We start from the raw sequence: 20,546 nt of genomic DNA on the forward strand, positions 1-20,546 counted from the left end.
TTAAAAAATCAAGGAGAAAGGTAAAGTTAAACTGCATTAATTAAGGAGGAGTGCAACATGAAAACTCTCAGAGGTGGCATGGCTAAATCATGTCTACTCTGCTTCCAACAGTAACCTATAACAACATGAGCAGCCCGCCCGCCCACCCAACCTCCACTTAACTTAGATTTTTTGAGCAAGACAGCACTGAGCACACATATACACAGCAATATAGCATTTTCCAAATTAAGTAAACAAATCAATGCACCACTGTCAGTCATACAACTACACTCGCCTCCACCACTACAAAGACATGTAGGTCTGGTGTTGTTGTTGTTGTTTACCTTTTAGGCCACCTCATGAAATGCCCTGAGTTATTCCATCAATCATCTCTGATCCTACTGGCTGACTGCGAGTATGGTATGGTCATCATGGTGTCCTACTCTCTGGTGTCCCGAGTTAGTCCATAATCAAGAATGCAATTTATCAGCCTGCAGTGGTACAATTTTGTTATTGGACAACAAGAAGGGAAACATTGACTTGAGTCACTTTTTTGTGTGTAGATTAAATACTAGTAGACATCATTCACAACAACACAAACACCAATCACTCAGAGTCAGCGTGCAATGCATGCCATCATCATTTACCTGTTCTTCCAGGGCAGTCCCTCTAGGCTCGGACAGGAGGATAGATATATAGTCAGGTTCTTTGGAGGGACTCAACGAGGCAGGCACACATCTCACATTTGTTGTACTATTCTCTATCCAATTTCTGGCTCGACGGAAATGGATTTAGGGCGAGTCAGAAGGACTGGAGTCAGGGGACTCGGAGGAGTGGACTTACTTCTTCACAGACTACACACAGTTGCAACTGCAATCCGGCAATAAAAGAGTAAAACGGTGGTTATAGATTTGTTGTAACTTGGGATTCGAACCAGAAAGACAGTGAGACACTCAAATAATATAGGTAAATAATATTCCTTAGCTATATCTTTTTGGGGGGCTTTTTTTGGGGTGTCAAAGCAAGAAAGAAAGTAACTGAAAAGCCTAGTTGTCAGGGAAGTAGAGCTCATCCTCAAACTCTGATGGTTCAACCAGAAGTAGGTCATCAAATAACACACTACTTCCATGACCTGAGTCGCCGTCATCGTCTTCCTGCTGTGCTACTTCAAGTATGGTGTAATTCAGTGGTATAAAGTGCTGATTCATTTTAGTTATGGCTAACCTCTCCACGTTTTGGGTCAAGAGACTGGTCCTTCTCACTGTCAGAACGGCACCAGCAGCACTGAAAACATGCTCAGAAGAGGCGCTTTCAACAGGGAAAGCCAGATAGTTTATCCCCAGCCTTTTCCCATACCAATACAGCAATGGGTTGTAATCAAAGAAGACCTCTGTTGGGTCATTCAGATAGGCCTGGACCATCCGCTCAATGCTCATGGGTGCTCCCCTTTGCTCGGCCTCTTTTGCCTTTGCCTCAGCACTGGACTTAAGGCCTTGCTGTAGAAACCATTCCTGTGTCAATTTTAGGGCTAATGCTCCTGTTGTTGTTATTGTTGTTGATGTTGTTCTTGGTGTTGTTGGTGGTTTTGGCTGCTGTGAGCTAACCGCACTGCCCTCATGCTCTGAAGTTGAACTTGAAGCCGGCTGCCCTAGAGTAACAGGCCTCTAATTCCCGCCCGTTCTTTTTCTAGATGACTGGCTTCCACAGCTATCCAAGTTTTGTAGTTGGCAACATCCACGTCTGAAAAAGGAATGAAAGTGTTCAGTAATGGTTTGTACTGTGGATACAGAATTGTGGCACAAATGTAATGGTTGGACGACACAATGCCTCTTTGCACCCTTGTATTTTCAGATAAGCGAAGGGTTAATCTCTCCACCAATTCATATGCTTCTATTTTTTCCTCCACACCTGCGTACATTGCAGACACCCTCTTCAGCTGTTCCTGTAGCATGTGCAACAATGGGATAGCTTGGCCCATAGTACAGTCCTCCTTGCTGACTTCCCGTGTGAAGACCTCGAAAGGAAGTAGCATCTCTGTCAGGCATTTAAGTAGGCCCCATTGGTCCATCTCAATGATCATGCCTTTCACAGTAGCATCCCTCTTTGCATAACATATTCATTGATTGGTCTGTACTGCTCAAACAGACGTTCAAGCATGTAAATAGTTGAGTTCCAATGTGTTGGCTCCTCCTGGATGAGTGCTTTAACTGGCATTCTATTATCACATTGAATGATCCTCAGCTGCTTCCGGGCTTTAAAAGAATGGCTGAAATGTATGCCGATTCTTCTGCAGGTGGTCAGTAAGTTGCTGACTCTGTCTTCTTTTTTCAGAAAGTCTTGAACAATGATGTTAATGCAGTGCGCCAAATACAAGACCCTGAAATAGCCACTATCGACCATGGCCTTAACTATATTACTGCCATTTTGCGCGGCAACAAAACCAATGTTAAGCCCTCTTGGTCGCAGCCAATCAAAGACCTTGCTGTCAAAGTCTTCAAAAATGTTTGCAGCAGTATTAGATTTCTCCATGGCGAACTTGGCTATAGTTGCATGTTTTCGAGCGGCATTAAAAATCTCAGCAGTGTCAATAACACCTGCTGCAGATATCTTTTCTCTAACCCCCACCTAACCCCCACAAAAGAGATCCAGTGTGCAGTGATGCACATGTAATCAGTGGCTTGGCAACTGGTCCACGTGTCTGTTGTCAGGTGGATAATGTGAACAGCACTCTGCTGAAAAGCTTGTCCAAGCAATTCTAGCACGTCATGATGTAGTGCTAGAACAGCAACTCTGGTGAAATAGGACCAGCTGGGAACCTTCCATTTCGGGCAGATGGCTGCCACAAATTCAAGAAAACCCACCCCTTCTACAAAAGAAAAAGGGAGGAGGTCCAACGCAAACATTTTAGCCAGCTTCACATTGTACAAACGTGCTGTTGGGTGTTGCATTCGTACTGCCCCTCTGACCTAAACATGCTGAGAATGGTAGCCTGGATTATTTTCTTTTCTGGTGCTTCTGATGCAGGTGACTTCTTGACGCCAGAGGTTGTTAGGCTCAATGCATGTTTTTTCGTTGCAGTACTCTCTTGCCTAGGACCCCTTGGTGTCTCAGCCTGACTCGTGTGCCACTGGGATGTTGCTGATGAGGATGTGGTACCACTGCACTGCTGGGGACAGGGCTGCTTTGTGTACCAGAGAAAATGTCTCCCTCCTGTTTACTAAGCCTGGGCATAGTGGGCGTAGTGGGGCTATGTGGAGCAGCGCGTAGTGTGCCCAAATATACGCACACTCGCGCGCTCCGCGTAGCCCCACTACGCGCCGCCCGCCTCCCGCCCACCCTCCTTTTAAAATAATATCATGCATGATAAGATAATTAAATGTAAAGACTTACCTGCAGCGCGGCGTCTCCGGGGCTCCCTCTTCCTTGTTTCTAACTTCTTTTGACAAATGCGCATGCGCGGACGCCCGCTCATGCGCATTTCTTGCGAGAAATGTGCATGCGCGGGCGTCCACGCATGCGCATTTGTCACAAGAAGTTGGAAATGAGGAAGAGGGAGCACTGGAGACGCCGCGCTGCAGGTAAGTCTTTACATTTAATTATTTTATCATGCATGATATTATTTTAAAAGGAGGGCGGGCGGGAGGCGGGTGGCGGGTGGCAGGCAGCTACGCTTCGCCCTGGCATGTGCGTAGTGCTGCCTGCTTCGCCTACTTCGAAAACTGCGAAGCAGGCAGCGCTATGTACACTACGTGGGCGAAGCGTAGTATAACGCCCAGGGTTACTGTTTACCTTCCACCGTGATCGGATCTTCTACTTCTTCATCCCGAACAACAACAATGGGTGCAGACTAACACTTTGTCCACAAATGGAGCATATAGCAATGTTCACCTCCTTCCTCCTAACTGAAAAGAAGTCCCAAACTGGGGAGGTCAACTTTCTGGCGCTGCTAGTGCCACTTGCAATGCCAGATGAACTGGTAGGTGGGTGTGAAGTTTGACTCTCTGCAGTACCTACTTCTACTGAGGTAGTTGTGGTGGATGTAGGTCGCTGCCAGTGAGATATGTGAGCTGGAGGAGGTGTTGGTGGTGTCATCTGTGTTGGTAGTATCTGTGCCACATCCCTCACAGCAATTTGAGATGGGGTAATGTCGGTCTCCACTGGGGCAGGACGAATGACTCATCATCTTCATCTTCCTGTTCTACATGTACCTCCATAACTCTAAGGCCTTGTGGAACCTTCTTTTTCCCTAGCCTTGTCTCGTGGGTATGGTGGGTCTCCAACTCAGATGGAGGCGAGATCCAAGTGGTGTCTGTATCATCAGAAGGGGGACTTGGAGTAGAGGTTGATGGACTAACCCTTCTTTTCCTTGCTGGGGATCTGGAAGACAATGGATCTTCTGAAATAGTAGCTTGCTGTTCTTCTTCCTCTGCAGGAAGCTCGATCTCCTGAACTGCCCCTACTTCAGGAGGAACAATTACTATTGGGGGTGGTTGCGGCTGTTGTTGCCCACTTCTCTGAGTTTCCTGCATTGATTGGGTACTACTTTGCGATAAGTCAATTTCAAAATCACTGCTCGTTGGCGTTGGACTCATGATTAGACTGGCTGCCTCTGCAACAGACATGGGCTTGGGCCTAGGTTGGTGGGGTGGGCCCCCTGATGCAGGGGTGCTGCTCCCAGCTCGCTCCCCGGACGCCGTTGCTGCATGCGCAATTTTTGGTTTCCCAAAAAAATGTCTTGGGCGACATACCGGTCTTGTGCCTTCTTCTCACTGGCAACTTTCTTGGTACTGGACCTGGTACCTTTCTTTGTGGCCATATTCAAGATGTCAGCAGCACGCATTGGCACAAGTTGAAGAGATATCTGTGTACACATGTCACGTGACGTCGTGTGCAGCAGGACTTCTGTCTGGCAGTACAATTGGTGATGTTGTCTCCTCCACTTTTGTGCACCTAAAAGCAAAGAAGCAAGAAGGACATCAATGAAACATGGCATTCATTGTTGTGGTTCAATTACTACTAGTCTAAACAAAGAAATATAAAATATAATACCTTAGTGTGTGGTCACACTTGTTAGTGTTATTAATATTATTAAATGTATTACCTCAGTTATTAAAAAAACATAACAATACAGTGTAGCCATTTGTGAGACTTTGCCAACAAAGGCTTTCATGGTGTACTGTACATTCAGGAAGGATCGCAAAGAAGAAGAACTGAAAAATACAAATGTAACAGAACCGGTTTGGCTTTGTGCATCACGTGGGATGCAGCATTCAGGGAGCTGCAGCTGACAATGGATGGAAGCAATAAGCCAAGAGGAACAAAAGAAAGACATGCAGTTCTATGGCAAAAGCACACTAACTACCACCACAAAATGGCCACCTGCCACATGGCCACTCACAACAAGCATGAGGCCTGGAAAACAATGAACTCATGCAGGCCTATATTATGGACACAGACTTTACAAAATGGCCCCTGGCCACACGGGGAGGCTCAGCCAAGGCAAATTCTGGCCCACTATTACAAACACACTCACACACTGGCCAGACAAAGGAGACATGCTTAACAACACAGATTTAATGCAACAATGCCAAACGAAAATCCACATGGCTAAAAAAAGTCTGCAGGTTAGACAACAACCACACACATCCAACAAAGGCATTTATTTAGCACACATGAAAAAAAGTCAAATGCAAAAAAAACCCCACATTTTCAAATTCAATCCATGCCTAAATAATGTTTAAATTCAACAGACACCACAGAAAAAGATGCTTCATGCACCCATGAGTAGCTCTGGGCCTATTGGTTGGAAAACCCACTGGCAGACTAGGCCACATAGTGAATCAATTCAAATCAATAATATTCAAAATTTATTAGAAAATGTTGTGAACTGTGCTGCATTTTTTGCTGGATAAAAGAAAAAAAGAATTGCATGCAAAACAACAACAAGGCATGGCCACCACAAAGAAGGCTTGCAGGCCTAATGCAGAAGCACACTGGCTGCCTTGACAAAATGGCCACCAGCCACATGGCTAGGCCACAACAACAACAAGAAAGGGAAGACAGACACTTCAGGCCTAAGGCAAAGGTACACTGGCTGCCATGACAACATGGCCGCCAGCCACATGGCCAGGCCACAACAACAAGAAATGGAAGACAGACAATGCAGGCCTATGGCAAAAGCACACTGGCTGCCTTGACAAAATGGCCGCCAGCCTCTGGATTCAAGCTATCCTGGCTGAAGAGGGGTGAAAACCCGAAACCGGTCCTAGGATGCTTGTTTCCAGTCCACGGAGGACCTGGCTTGGCAGTTCAGGCTTGACTGTTCCCATGAGGCACAGGGCCAAGACTGATTTACATATGGCCAGGTCTAAACTGGAGTGGCATGGTGAGCAAAAGAATGATGGATTTAACCCAGATCTCTTGACTGGGGGTAAATGTTTTGATTGGTTCTGCATTCCGTCCATCAATTGTGTGTCTTTTGCTTTCTCGCCCTAAGTGCGCCGGGTATGCCCAGACATGGGTCCCGGGCTTACTGTGCCACTGGATTCAAGCTATCCTGGCTGAAGAGGGGTGAAACCCCGAAACCGGTCCTAGGATGCTTGTTTCCGGTCCAGGGAGGACCTGGCTTGGCAGTTCGGGCGGGACTGTTCCCATGAGGCACAGGGCCAAGACTGATTTGTATATGGCCAGGTCTAAACTGGGGTGGCATGGTGAGCAAAAGAATGATGGATTTAACCCAGATCTCTTGACTGGGGGTAAATATTTTGATTGGTTCTGCATTCCGTCCATCAATTGTGTGTCTTTTGCTTTCTAGCCACATGTCCAGGCCACAACAACAAGAAAGGGAAGACAGACAATGCAGGCCTATGGCAAAAGCACACTGACTGCCTTCACAAAATGGCCGCCAGCCACATGGTCACTCACAACAAGCAGGAGGCCTGAAAAACAATGAACTCAAGCAGGCCTATATTATGGACACAGACTTTACAAAATGGCCCCTGGCCACACGTGGAGGCTCAGCCAAGGCAAATGCTGGCCCACTATTACAAACACACTCACACACTGGCCAGACAAAGGGGGCATGCTAAACAACACACATTTAATGCAACAATGCAAAAACAAAAATCCACAGGGCTAAAAAAGGTTTGCAAGTTACACAACAACCACACACATCCAACAAAGGCATTTATTCAGCACACATGAAAAAAGTGAAATACCAAAAAAAAACACATTGTGCAATTCAATCCAATGCCATCCATGCCCTAAATGATGCTTAAACAAACAGCACAGAGACAGTTGTTTCATGCACCCATGAGTAGCTTTGGGCCTACTGTCTGAAAGGTCTATTGGCAGACTACTGGGCTAGTGAATTAAATAAATTTTGCAGATTGATTTCAAACGTTGGAATAAATGTTGTGACCTGTGCAAGATATTTCCTATATAAAAGAAGAAAAATTACTTACAAAGAAACAACTAGGCCCCTACTGAAACTACAGGCCACGCACCAAAATAATGTTTTTAAAAATTATTAAAAGTACAAAACAATGTAGGTGCAATGCCCCATTCAAACAAACAACACCAATTTTCAAACTTACTTGTGAAATCTCAAATTCAAAAGTCCTCAAATCCAATCATATATGATGCAGCAGACACAAAGATGGATCCTTACAGCTCCAAATCTAAATGAAAAGTGAACAGGAGATGGACAAAGCACTGAAAGGAGCCTGCAGGACAGAAACAGGAAGTTGGAGACTCTGGGGCACTTCCTTCCTCTTAAAAAAAAGTCAAAAAAGAAAAAGGACTCCTTGCACAAAAAAGTACAGCCAAATGTCAATCTGAGGAGTTTTTTAAATCCAAATCATCATTTTGAGGAGGTTTTGATACTGCTCGAGAGAGAACCTTCTCCAGATTGCAAATTCTAAGTGTTCGAGATTGCAATCTTCACAAAACTTCCGCCCGAAGTCTGATGGTGCGCCCCAATGACGTGTTCACGATTACAAACTCTTACGGGACCATGTGGCCACCTAGCAAATGTCGTGGTGCTCCCGAATGGATGGGAAATCTCCTTGGCGATCGCAGGCACCCGGTAAGTCGCTCCAGAGCGTGCAAAAACCCATTTTGGGCACGCGAACACAAAAAAACCTCCGCTCCGTTGCGGAGTGCAGAGTTTTCCAGCAACTCCGCATTCTAGGCGGAACGTGGAGTTACCAAAATTCCGCAAACTCTGAGAGCGGAGCAGAGTTTTACACCCGGGGTTACCCGTCGTAAGCCAGCCAGAATGACCGGTCAGATTCCTTTCCGACTGTTTCCATCAAAATGAGGCGGTCGGAAAGAAATCCTACTGGTACTTTACGATGCGGTTCCGAATCACATCATTCTCGGCCCCTTAGTATTGGGTAATTGTAAAGATTGATAGGGTTAGGTTGATGGTAAAGGAAAGAGAAAGAATTATGGGTATATCTAGAGTAGGGGGTTAGATTTCATGTTAAATTCAGGAAAAGAAAATCAGATTTAAAGTAAGGTTAACGTCGGGGAAGGTTTAGGATTCAGATAAGGGTAATTTAAAAGGAAAAGAAGAATTTTAGCATTATGGTTAGGAAAGGTGAAAAGGGCAACTAATTTTCAGCAGGACAAAGGACAAAAAAACAAGGAAATGTGTGGTAAAATTGAGATTTATCAAAACTATTGGCTTGAGAAGTTTTCAAAAAAAGGTTAAGGATAGGACCTAGAGATGTTTTATGCCAAGATTAATCTCTTGGGTCCAGCGATATTAAAGCTCTGCACTGGCACTAGCATTATGCAAAGTGATAGAGCGCCACGTTATTCTGAAAGTTTGTAGGGGTGCATCATAATCACTGTTAGTCTGCACCCATATATGTTAACCGACTTATAGTAATGTGTGACTTAGAAATGTATCACTCAAATCTGCTTATAATAGTATGATCAGACATGTAATCATACCTTTCATGAAGAACAATGTCGTAGTTCACTGCAAATGTATTTTAGTTAACGCATAATGATTAGTTTTCATGTAATATGATGTATTAGGCTTAAACGTGCACCATATTAAAGTTTGCACATGTAGTTTGCTTATTCATATATAAAGTGTAATGAAGTTAATGCTTGTAGTGTGATTTTAGAAGTGTGGGTTTAAATTGTGTAGAGACCTGATCGCATATACATTAAGAGAAAGGCCTGTTCATTTCTTATGTTAGCTAAATAATGTAGGGCGAAAATGATTTCCCTTGGTAAGGCTTTGGGGTTTCAGGACGTTAGAAAATCTCAGAGAAATGGAAAGTTTCTCGTTCTCATGTTTCTGTTGCAGGTGCAAGGACACTTAGCTCGTTAGAGAGCCTAGGCCTTTGTTTTAGGAGTTAGGATGGTACGAGAAGCCAATATGGGAGTACATCGGAATTTAGGGATGATACTTTCGGCAGAGCAGGTGCCTGGGACCCAAGGTCAAGCTAACTGTCGTTGGATGGGATACAAGTTTCAATGGAAAAGTACTGGAAGAAGACCTGGCTGAAGAGGTGTGCCAGAGGGCGTGTTCTATGTTTTTGGGATTTGAATTAGGGATAGTGCCCCGTGGGTTGAGCAGTTGAGGCTTAGATGGGAAGCTAGAAGGAGCTTCTTAGAGCGAGCTCTGACTAAGTGAGTGCACTTCTAAGGAAGTCTTCACTGCTGACACCTTTTACTCTCTTGCCTGGGAGGGAAAATGCTAAGTAGGGATGTCACCTTAGTGATAGAGTAGGGATAGACTAACTGATTTTTCTTTTAGGCTAATGACTTCTAATGTAGAGGCTGGAGTAATTATCACATTTCTGATGTTATTGTAATTGATTATTCTTCCTATTCTGAGTCGGATGAGACTACTCCGTAGAATCTCATTTGTATTAGTGTCCATTTATTTTCTTCACCTTGTACTGAGGTGCTTGTATGTGCAGTTATTCTTGGTTGTAATAAATTCCTAACATTTTGTTGGTCCTTTTAGAGATTAAACTCAACTTATTGATTATGTGTCAACATTTGATTTCCTCCCCTCTACACTATTTAGCAGATAAAACGATCCTGGCGACCAGAGAGGATTCTTGGTGATGGTAAGGTAGATAAGAATCCGGCGTCATCAAAAGCTGGGATCTACTTTCTATTGCAAAAGGTGTGTTGTGCTGGCAATGTTTCCTTTCCATTACACCAAATTCACTTTGCACCAATTTGCATCAAAGATGCCAAAAAGAACAATAAGTTTTGACTCAAAGCCTGATATACTTAGATAGCCTTCCCAGACTTTGCATCAGAAATGAACGCCTAATGGAAGCATGCACATACAAGGGGGTGCTTTTATTTTCCATAGAAACTGATGCATTGCATGTGTTCTGCAGTGCAGAGAACACATCAGCTGGCTCTGACTCCTTGTTATTGTCTATGAATAGGAATATAGGAATGTGTACTGGAATGTTATGCTTCCAACACAAACCCTACACTGGGCAGAAAACAATTGCCTCAATGCTGTGCAAGCATGTGTGTGATGCATAGCAGCCTATTTGTGTGGGGCACAGAGGATGACCCCAGCAGCAGGACAATCTTAATAGCTATCGCTCTGTGCTGTGTTTCTCCTTTCCTGCAACCCTGCACGACATATTTGGCTGCTGTGTTGAGTTGGCTGAATACTTAATACAATTAGGTGTAAGTGATTTGTAACTCAGGAAAAGTTGCAGAGAATTAGGTAGTCATTTCCTGGCCTTCTGAGCCTACTGATGCAAGTAAATCAAGATGGTCAAGCAGTGGTTTGATATGGCAAAAGGGAGAACTAATGCAATCTTTGGAACCCCTTGTGTGCTGATTCATCAGTGTGCAATGACATCTGTTGTATTCAATACATTTGTCAGTGAAACCTAAATCCTAGAAATTAAAGCTGATATCGCTTATGTAGACTGTAGAGGTGCCTCCCTTTTGTTCACTGTGTGGACAATTCACATAATCCTACTGCTAGCAGAATATTATTTATTTTTATGTTGTTATGATATCACAGATTAATGAAGCAAAATGTGCATATTTTGTCTATTGCTGCAGAAATATTACAGTCTCCTTTTTTTGTTAGGAAAAAAGCCTCTCATGCCATCAACTTATTACTGCCTGGGATTCCAGAATCACTCTTGGTCAATCAAATATAAAAAGTATTCAAAGCCACAAAGAAGACAACTTTGGAAATGTGTTGCTTTTGTCATTACAGGCAACAAAAACATAATCCCTGCTCTAAAATCTGAAGAGGCAAATCAGGCGTCTTCTGGTGGTCTAATGAAATAGTATATCAAGAGCGGGGCATTACTTGCATAGTTGTGTTGCGTGCTCCATGTCTTGAGCTGTTACTCAGCAGGAGATAATTAAGGCTAGTATGTCCCAAACAATGGCTCAAGTTGCCATGGCTTCTATATAAGGGAGGATTTAAGAAAAATTGGGATGGGAACATTTATGATCATCAAAATTGTGTAATCAAGCTCATAAGAAATAATGAGAGACTGCTAAACAAATGAATTCCTACCACCTTAAAAATACAATTAAGAGTTTATCTTTCATTAATGGCACAAGAGAGACTTGAACGTTATTTAATGGAAGCGAGCAATGACTTGAAGCTTTCTCTCATAATGTTTGTGATTTTCAAAGCTGCTTTTTATTGCTGTTATACTGGTATTTCCCACTACTGAGGACAATAGCGTTAACTAAAGGCCACAAACCTGAGTTATAGATTGGGTGGACCATCTTCGCTAAGTTGTCCAAGGTAATGCAGGTACATCTTCATGGCCGGCCCACAGAACTCTAAAAGTGGCCCTGTCAGAGGTATACATAGGCAGTCCCCTCAGTTGGTTGCAACTGGGAATATAAAAGAAATAAGGGAACTGGCAGAGGGTATTTGTGAACAGCTTTAAAGGTCTGTCGGTCAGTCATTGAGCAGTTGAGGCAGCAGCACTACCTGAGCAAGCCTAGAACAGATGGTTCACCCAATCTAGAGTTCCCTGTCTAATTAGATGGGAATTATAAGTGTGGGGTTTCTCAGGTTTGGGAATAACTGAAATAATGTCATCATCGATAGAGGGGGTAACCTGCCTCTTTTTTTAAAGAAGTTAAAAGTGGATTTAACGTGTTATCTTACACTGATGACACCCATCTGTTACTGACACTGGTCCAGACCTTCTCTCAGTGGCGGCTGGTCAATTTATAAAGTAGTGAGGCTATCAAATGAAAGGTCACAAAATGGTAGCCAAGACACATGCACACAAACAAAAACTCACACACACGCTCACATAAACAAACACACTGCACGCTTGCAGACAGGCACATACACAACATAATCATATTCTCACTCATACACAACGTGGAAATTTACCTGGTGTAGTCCTCTGCGCAGCTTCCTCTGCACATCAATTCCAGAACGAAGAAACAAAGCGCCAGAGCAAGGCTCACACCCTTTATGCCCAATCAGAAGCTTAGATAGGCGGAAAGCTGTCCTTTTTCCTTTATCAAAGCTTCTGATGGGGCATAAGGGCGCAGGATGGACAGGCTCCAATGCAGCATTATCTGACATGCTGCACTGCCGGAGGCTAGTGCAGCATCTCAGATATGTATTACATCTATGAAAGGACGGGATGTAACAGCCCACGCCTGACACATGCGCAATACAGCCTGGGAGCCCTCAGGGTGATATTGTAGCTTTTACGTGTAAGGAAATGATTGGTGAGATGGTATAATTCGTTACATAGAAAAGCTGTAATATTTTGAGAAATAAAATGCAGTTGAGAGGTGATTGTGGGGGTCGTCGCCTTTTGGCCCCTGTGGAGAAGCCACCCCTGCCTCCTCTAATTCCAGCAACCACTGAGAGCTTGTCTTGCCACCATTTAAGGTTGGAATTTCCAAAAATGAGCCTTGAGAAGAAAGAGATCCCAATCATTAGTAGAGAGATTTCCTTCTGCAGCTGGAGATATGACCTGATTTACTACCAAAATGGCCAAGATGATTGGAACTTGCCTTTTCTCCTGCCTCAACTGTGGTGTGCCATTAACTTTTATTACATCTGTGCTGAGAAAGAAGTTGAGAACTTTCTAGACACGCAGATTGCATCACAGGTTTTGTGTTCTGAGATGCCTCACGCAGTTTGTGGCTGAGTGGCCACGTCACCAGCACTACTCTGGTGACTACATGTTTGCAGCCACAAGAAAGGGTGTTCCACAAACATTTTAGAGGTCAGGGAGTGAATGGGGGCAGCAGCCTAATTGAGAGCAGCGCTGGGAGAAAGATGTCAAACCTAGATTTTTTCTTAGCTTCTCAAGCATATGCCATGATTTCCAGTGCATATCAAGCCTTATAACCAACCCTACCAAAATCCTGGTCCGCCCATATAACGTTGTCTGAGCATCCCACATCAGGATGAAGTGCATTGTTTGCCTGTGATATCAACTCCTGTTAGATCATGTAAGTACACAGTTCTAAATGAAGTTTAGTTTTTTTCCTTACTTCCATCTTTGCCCCTGATATTTGCTTCTTGTGACTGGAACTTCTACTGGATTCTTCTAATGGTAATTGGCCTGGCTCTTTTTTCCTTCCTTTTCCTGCAGGAGCAGCTTGGAGGTTGTCATTCTCATAACTCCTAATCTTCTGCAATAAAGATTCATAAGACTGCCACCTAACTGCTGTCTCATTTTGTGATTTTCCTTCTATTTTGGACCCTCTTAAAGAGACACCTAATACCTTTCACATATATATTCACAAATATTGCTTGGAACTGCTCTTTCTTTAGGCAGCATAAAAGCGGAATAGACTGTTCAGGAATCTCGTACTTGCCAACTTTGGCTTGCAAGAGGATATGCTTCAAAGATTGCACAGGGTCAGGTTGGTTGTCTTGGAAAGTTAGACACCTGTTTCTCAAGGTAATGTTTTATGCCTCATTCAAAGAGCCTATTATAAAACTAAACCATGTTTTCCTGACCTTCTGGTGGTGAATGCACCATTCAGACTTCTATGCTCCATCATGCAGGCCCAGCTACAACTCCCATGTGTCAAAAGAGCTACCTGTGGGGCTAAGAATTTTTTTGTGTGCTGAGACTGTGACTCTGGAACGGGAAACATCCATTACAACACAGGCATTACAATGCAATGCCTTTACAACGCTGGCAATACAGCACAAGTTCCATTACATCGCATGCTATTACAACCCTGATCAGTACCTTCCCTGAGGTAAGTACCCGGCGGTGTTAGAATAGTAAATTATTTGTAATGGTGCATGAGTTGTAATGGCTTGCCTTGTAAGAGCATGCGTTGTAATGGAAGTGGCATTGTAAAAAACACTTTGTAAAAGTATGCCTTGTAATAATTTGTGTTGTAACGTCATACATCCCTCTGAAACCAGCTACCACAATCATTCCGCCTCACAACCAATCACTATTGCTGTGGAGCAGCTCTCTTGTTCTGTTGATTTTTTCTGTTTTGCTTTTGATTTCCTATCTCATTTTGGTTTTTGCCCCATGCCAACGGTGTTGGTTTTCTTGTTCCATGATAGCTCAGAGCGACAGTGCTCTTTTTACACATAAACAAATAAATAACCGTGGTGCGTTTCCAGTAGAGGGTATTAAAATCTTCAAAAGCTAGAAGGAAAGCCATTTGGTCTTCCAGCTTTATTAGAATTTAATGATTTTATTTTCGATCAATCTTCATGTCATTGATTGGGGGAAAGTCTTGACAAGATTATCTCATACTATCTGCTTAACAATGCAGCGCCTGCTCGGTCATTTAAATCCTTAAGCAGTCAAGCTATTTCGTTTGGGAAGTTAATAAGCATTATTCAATAATCTTAAAAGGTTCACAGTGATTCCTCCTCTGTAATGTTTCTTTGATCATATGTGTCCAGTGTTTGGATTGGCCTTTACAACCCCCACCCCAGTAACCTCCCTTATCATTTTCCTCTAGAGTAAATAAAGACTGCTCAAGCCACAACTGTATCAGAGGCCTAGTGCTAGTGTGGTGTTTAAGAAAGGAAAGTTCAAACTTTCAACTATGTGGATGACTTCCAACTAGTGTTCCCTATCAATAACTCCCCTACAACCGTTCATGAATTCCAGACTACGATGCTGTTCATCCGTGACTGGATGAATAGCAACCATCTGAAGTTAAATCCAGATAAGACGGAAGTGATTCTTACGGGAGGCTCCTTAAACCCCTGGAGTTCCCGCTTTTGGCCTAAAGAGCTGGGACAGCCTCCCACTCCTTCCATATCTGCCAAAACCCTGGGAGTCATAATTAATAATGAGCTTACAATGAAAAGTCAAATAGGATCCGTAATCTCAACATGCTTCTTCCAACTAAGAAAAATAAAGAAAATCAGCAGGTTCCTTACACAGGAAGCAAAAATACAGGCAGTACTTGCTATGGTGATATCCCATATAGATTACACAAACTCATTATACTTCGGCATCCCAGCCTATCTCACCCACCATCTTCAACCAGTACAGAATCAGTCAGCCAGATTGATTCTTCGGGAAAACAGGCGCCAACATGTCACTCCTCATCTAAGGAAGCTGCACTGGCTCCCTATAACCCAGAGATATGCCTTCGAGGTGGGATGTATTATCTTTAAATCTCTGAATGACAGAAATCCTAAATTAATCAACAGCCTGATCGATAGATACACTCCGACCCGCAACCTGCGATCTGCCCATTTGCATCTCCTGACTATACCTCCCTTTAAACTGAAACGCTTTGGTGGAACAAGGTTCTCCACACTGGGTCCCAGATACTGGAACTCCCTGCTTCTAGAGATTAGATCCTGCACAGACCTCATGATATTTCGTAAACTCCTGAAAACATGGTTATTTAGATAGGCATACGAGTAACATCTCACTTCAACACCTTTAGAGTAGCGCCAAGAAACCAATCTGGTGTACGTGCGCTCTACAAATTAAGTATAACATAACATAACATAACTCAATAATGAATTTGGATTCCTATTTCCGGTGCTTATTTTTTTGTGAATTCCAGTGGACGCTTTTCAGTACTTTCCCAACTTCTGGAAAGCAGTGTCTGTCATTGACCATGCTCGCTCTCTAACATGAGGAATTATCTCTTTACAATAGAAAGACATTTCAAAGAAGGTGGCAATGTAGAAGAAAGGGATAAATATTTTAATTTAGTTTACAAGCCAAGTGTGTTGATTAATATGATTTATTGTTCGCCATAGAACACCATGGACTGGGAGAATGAACAAATTCTGGGGGCGCTTTAGGGAGGAAACAGCATTATTGCTATACCCGTCAACATAGCAAGAGTATTCTTATACCATAACAGGCACTCCAGATATAAAGTATGAAAGTGAATATTTTCATCTTTGCAAATAAGAAGGAATTGTTATTTTATTAGGACAAACGCCCTCAGTCACTCACAGAATAGCGTGCTTTATTATAGGGCTCCTGAGGGCTGGCTTTAGCGCTAGTGGTGCCTGGTGCGACAATAATTTTTGGGTGTCCCCACACCCCATGACCGCCTCCTCGGATTCTCTCACTACCAGCAGGCAAAAGTGCCCCATATCTCTCCAATCATAAGTTATTGCTAAACACAGCGCCTTTCCTAGGGTCCGCACCCCCTCCACAGGTTGCATCGGTTGAACTGCTCTAAAGCCGGCCCTGGGGCTCCTCCTCCTCACATCGGCCCAATGAGGGTACCAATGTGTCAAGTACCCTACCTCGTTGTGTCCCAGCATGTCTGTGTATTGGTGGAGGTGTCCTAATCTATGGTAATAGAGGATAAAGCGAAGGACTAACACTGCCTACTGATGGACTATAAATCAGTGTGTGTCTCCCGCCCTCTCTTTTGAGTTAGTTATGGGAGTAAATTATTGACAGTCATTTGGGGGTGATGAAGGGAAAAGAACAACATCACCAATATCCAGACGAGCACACAGTAGAGTGGCCATGTAATGTGCATTGCATATGCATGTTATTGTCCTTGACTATATTACTGCTGCTGCTGTGACCACTTGTTTTTCTGGTATCATGACGGTCCCCTTTACACTTTGTTCTGAAAAGCATATAAAGCTGGAACCCTTTCTTATGGGTGTATTTCTTTAGTAACGTCTTGCTATAGTGCACATTTGTCTCTCTATGTCCCTCGTCTCTCAGTAGGGGTGTATGTACGTTTCCAGCTTCCAGCACAAATGACTTCTCACACATAATTGAAGACCAAGTCCTAACAAAGGGCTTTACTGATTGTCTGTCACGGGATGCAATAAGAGTGTGAGCCCAGGCAATGCCTTGTGAGCAAGCTGTACTCCAGGGGATTGGTGAGGTGGGAAGCACAAAACAAGGCATTCTATATTCACACTCCACAATCGCTTTCTAGTTGGCTTCACCCTATTTTTCCACTCCAGAGGTTTAAGCTTCACATTATGCAGTAGCATAAGTCACCATCGGAGCTTTGTAGCCACCAGTTACATTCAAGTATCTTGGCCATCACCACCTACAAACCACATTCCCTCAGGCCAGTCACACATGAGCCACTTCTGCACCTCCAAATTCCAGCTATAGAGAAGAATCCATCTTCTCTTCTGGTCTTGGTATCAAATCACAAAAGCCAGTGCAGGTCATGTGTGCCTATATTCTTGCCGTATTGTACCTCCAACAACTTTATGGTGGTGAACTCTAAAAATGTATGTGTGAGATTGTGGTAGGATTAACCTGCCGCTTATGCCCCGCCAGAGACTCATACAGATGCCATCCTCCTAAAGTGTAACATCTCACAAGCAGTCCATTTGAACTAGCCTTAAAGATATTTTGTAGTCCCTACTCCTTTTAATGTCCCCTCCTACAATCTTGCTTGGCTTAGTACTTTTGCTGGAGGCCAAGGGCTGTATAGATATTAAGCAAGTAACCAACATGACATAATGCCATGTCCTTTCGCTCCCTCTCTTCTGTTGCCTGCCTTTGTCCCGACGCTTTCTTCCCTTTTCTTTCCCAACCAACCTTTCAAAGAAGCATTTGGGCAGCATAGATCAAGACAAGCAAAAACATGACAAGCTCACTTGCCAAGTCGGCAATTTCAATAAAGTCTAATATTTTCCAAACGTAAATTAATTATTGTGTATCATGTTGCTGGTATCTTCATCTCCTAAAGCAAATATACATTTAGATAATGTTGGTTTAAAAACCATAGTATATCTGGGCTTCTTTGTTACATAAAGCTTTATTCAATTAGCCTGTCTATATAAGGAGAAGACAACATCTGCATAAAAAAATTGAAATGACTAAATCAATTGCATTCCCTGTTGATTGGTGACTGGAGTAATTACCGAAGTCATGGAGTAAAAAGACACATGTCTGTTTATAATTCTGAATATGATCAGTTGGTCTAAAATGTCAAAAAACTTTTGACTACAATTAAGTGTCACTATCCCTCAGTCTAGAGAGAAAATTAACAAAAATCCTGAAATCCTACACACATGCTTTCTTGTTTCAACTGCACTGTAAAAAATCGAATTCATTGCGCTGCTCGCCAAAATAAAAACTCATTAAAACAGAAGAAATATAATGATTTCACTCCATGTCAAGAATAGCACAATTTAAAAAAACAGGATATCCTCATCGGATTCCAGTAATTCATGGCATAAACGAAGCAAGCGATTATTTAAATTGAAATTATGTCAGATATGCGTCATGTGTCCGGCAAAGGAGATAGAGAGAGAAAGAGAGAGAGAGAGGAAGAGAGAGAGAGGAAGAGAGAAAGAGTGAGAGAGAGAGGAAGACAGAGAAAGAAAGTGTGAGGGAGAGAGGAAGACAGGGAAAGAGAGATAGATTAAGAGAGAGAAAGAGTAAGATACAAGGAGGAGAGAAAGAGAAACAGTGTGAGAGAGAGGAAGACAGAGAGACAAGGAGTGAGAGAGAGAGGAAGAGAGAGAGAGAAAGAGTGAGAGAGAGGAAGAGAGAAAGTGTGAGCTACAAGGAAGAGAGAAATAGTGTGAGAGAGAGGAAGACAGATAAAGAGAGAGAAAGAGTGATATACGAGGACGAGAGAAAGGGAGAATCAGTGTGAGGGAGAGGAAGAGAGTGAGAAAGAGTGAGAGGAAGAGAAAGAGAAAGAGTGAGAGCGGAAGAGAGATAGAGTGAGAGAGAGGAAGCCAGACAAAGCGAGAAAGAGTGAGACAGAGAGGAAGAAAACGAGAGAAACAGTGTGAGAGAGAGGAAGAGAGAGAGATAAAGAGAAAAACAGTGTGAGAGAGAGGAAGAGAGAGAGATAAAGAGAGAGAGGAAGAGAGAGAGAGAAAGTGAGAGAGGAAGAGAGAGAGAGTGAGAGAGATGAAGAGAGAAAGAAAGAATGAGAGAGAGAGAGAGGAAGAGACAGAGAAAGAGAGAAAGTGTGAGAAAGAGAAAGGAAGAGATGGAGAGGGAGTGTTGACACTGGAAAAAATCTTCGCAGCTCACCTTTGTGTCACCGGTGTGTCTCCAACCATGTGCCGGGACATAGTGCACCCTCAAGTTTAGTGATCTGAAAGATAGTATATATTTAGTTAGTGCAGAGTACATACAACTGCACACGCGTAATTCTCTGTTTCAAGGAAGTGAGAAAGAGAGAAACAGTGTGAGAGAGAGGAAAAGAGAGAAAGAGTGAGAGTGAGGAAGAGAGAGAGAGAAAGTGAGAGAGGAAAAGAGAAAGAGTGAGAGAGAAGAAGACAGACAACGAGAGTAAGAGTGAGAGAGAGAGAGGAGGAGAAAGAGTGAGAGAGAAAGAGAAAATACAAGGAAGATAGAAAGAGAGAAACAGTGTGAAAGATAGGAAGAGAGAGAGAGAAAGAGTGAGAGAGGAAGAGAGAGAGGGCAAGAGAGAAAGACTGAGAGAGGAATTCAGAGAGAGAGAAAGAGTGAGAGAGAGAGAAAGACAGAGAATGAGAGAAAGAGTAAGATACAAGGAAGAGAGAAAGAGAAGCAGTGTGAGAGAGAGGAAGACAGAGAGACAAAGAGTGAGAGAGAGGAAGGGAGAAAGAGTGAGAGAGAGGAAGAGAGAAAGAGTGAGCTACAAGGAAGAGAGAAACAGTGTGAGAGAGAGGAAGACAGAGAAAGAGAGAGAAAGAGTGAGATACGAGGAAGAGAGAAAGAGAGAATCCGTGTGAGAGGGGGAAGAGAGAGAGAAAGAGTGAGAGAGGAAGAGCGAAAGAGTGAGAGAAAGGAAGCCAGACAAAGAAAGAAAGAGTGAGACAGAGAGACAGACAACGAGAGAAACAGTGTGAGAGAGGAAGAGAGAGAGATAAAGAGAGAAACAGTGTGAGAGAGAGGAAAATAGAGAGATAAAGAGAAAGCGAGGAAGAGAGAGAGAGAAAGGGAGAGAGGGAGAGAGCGAAAGAGTGAAAGAGAGGAAGAGAGAAAGAAAAAATGAGGGAGCGAGGAAGAGACAGAGAAAGAGAGAAAGTGTGAGAGAGAGAAAGGAAGAGATGGAGAGGGAGTGTTGACACTGGAGAAAATCTTCGCAGCTCACCTTTGTGTCACCGGTGTGTCTCCAACCACGTGCCGGGGCATAGTGCACCCTCAAGTTTAGTGATG

The sequence above is a fragment of the Triturus cristatus genome, chromosome 10, assembly GCF_964204655.1.
Source record: "Triturus cristatus chromosome 10, aTriCri1.1, whole genome shotgun sequence".
In the NCBI taxonomy this organism is placed as follows: domain Eukaryota; kingdom Metazoa; phylum Chordata; class Amphibia; order Caudata; family Salamandridae; genus Triturus; species Triturus cristatus.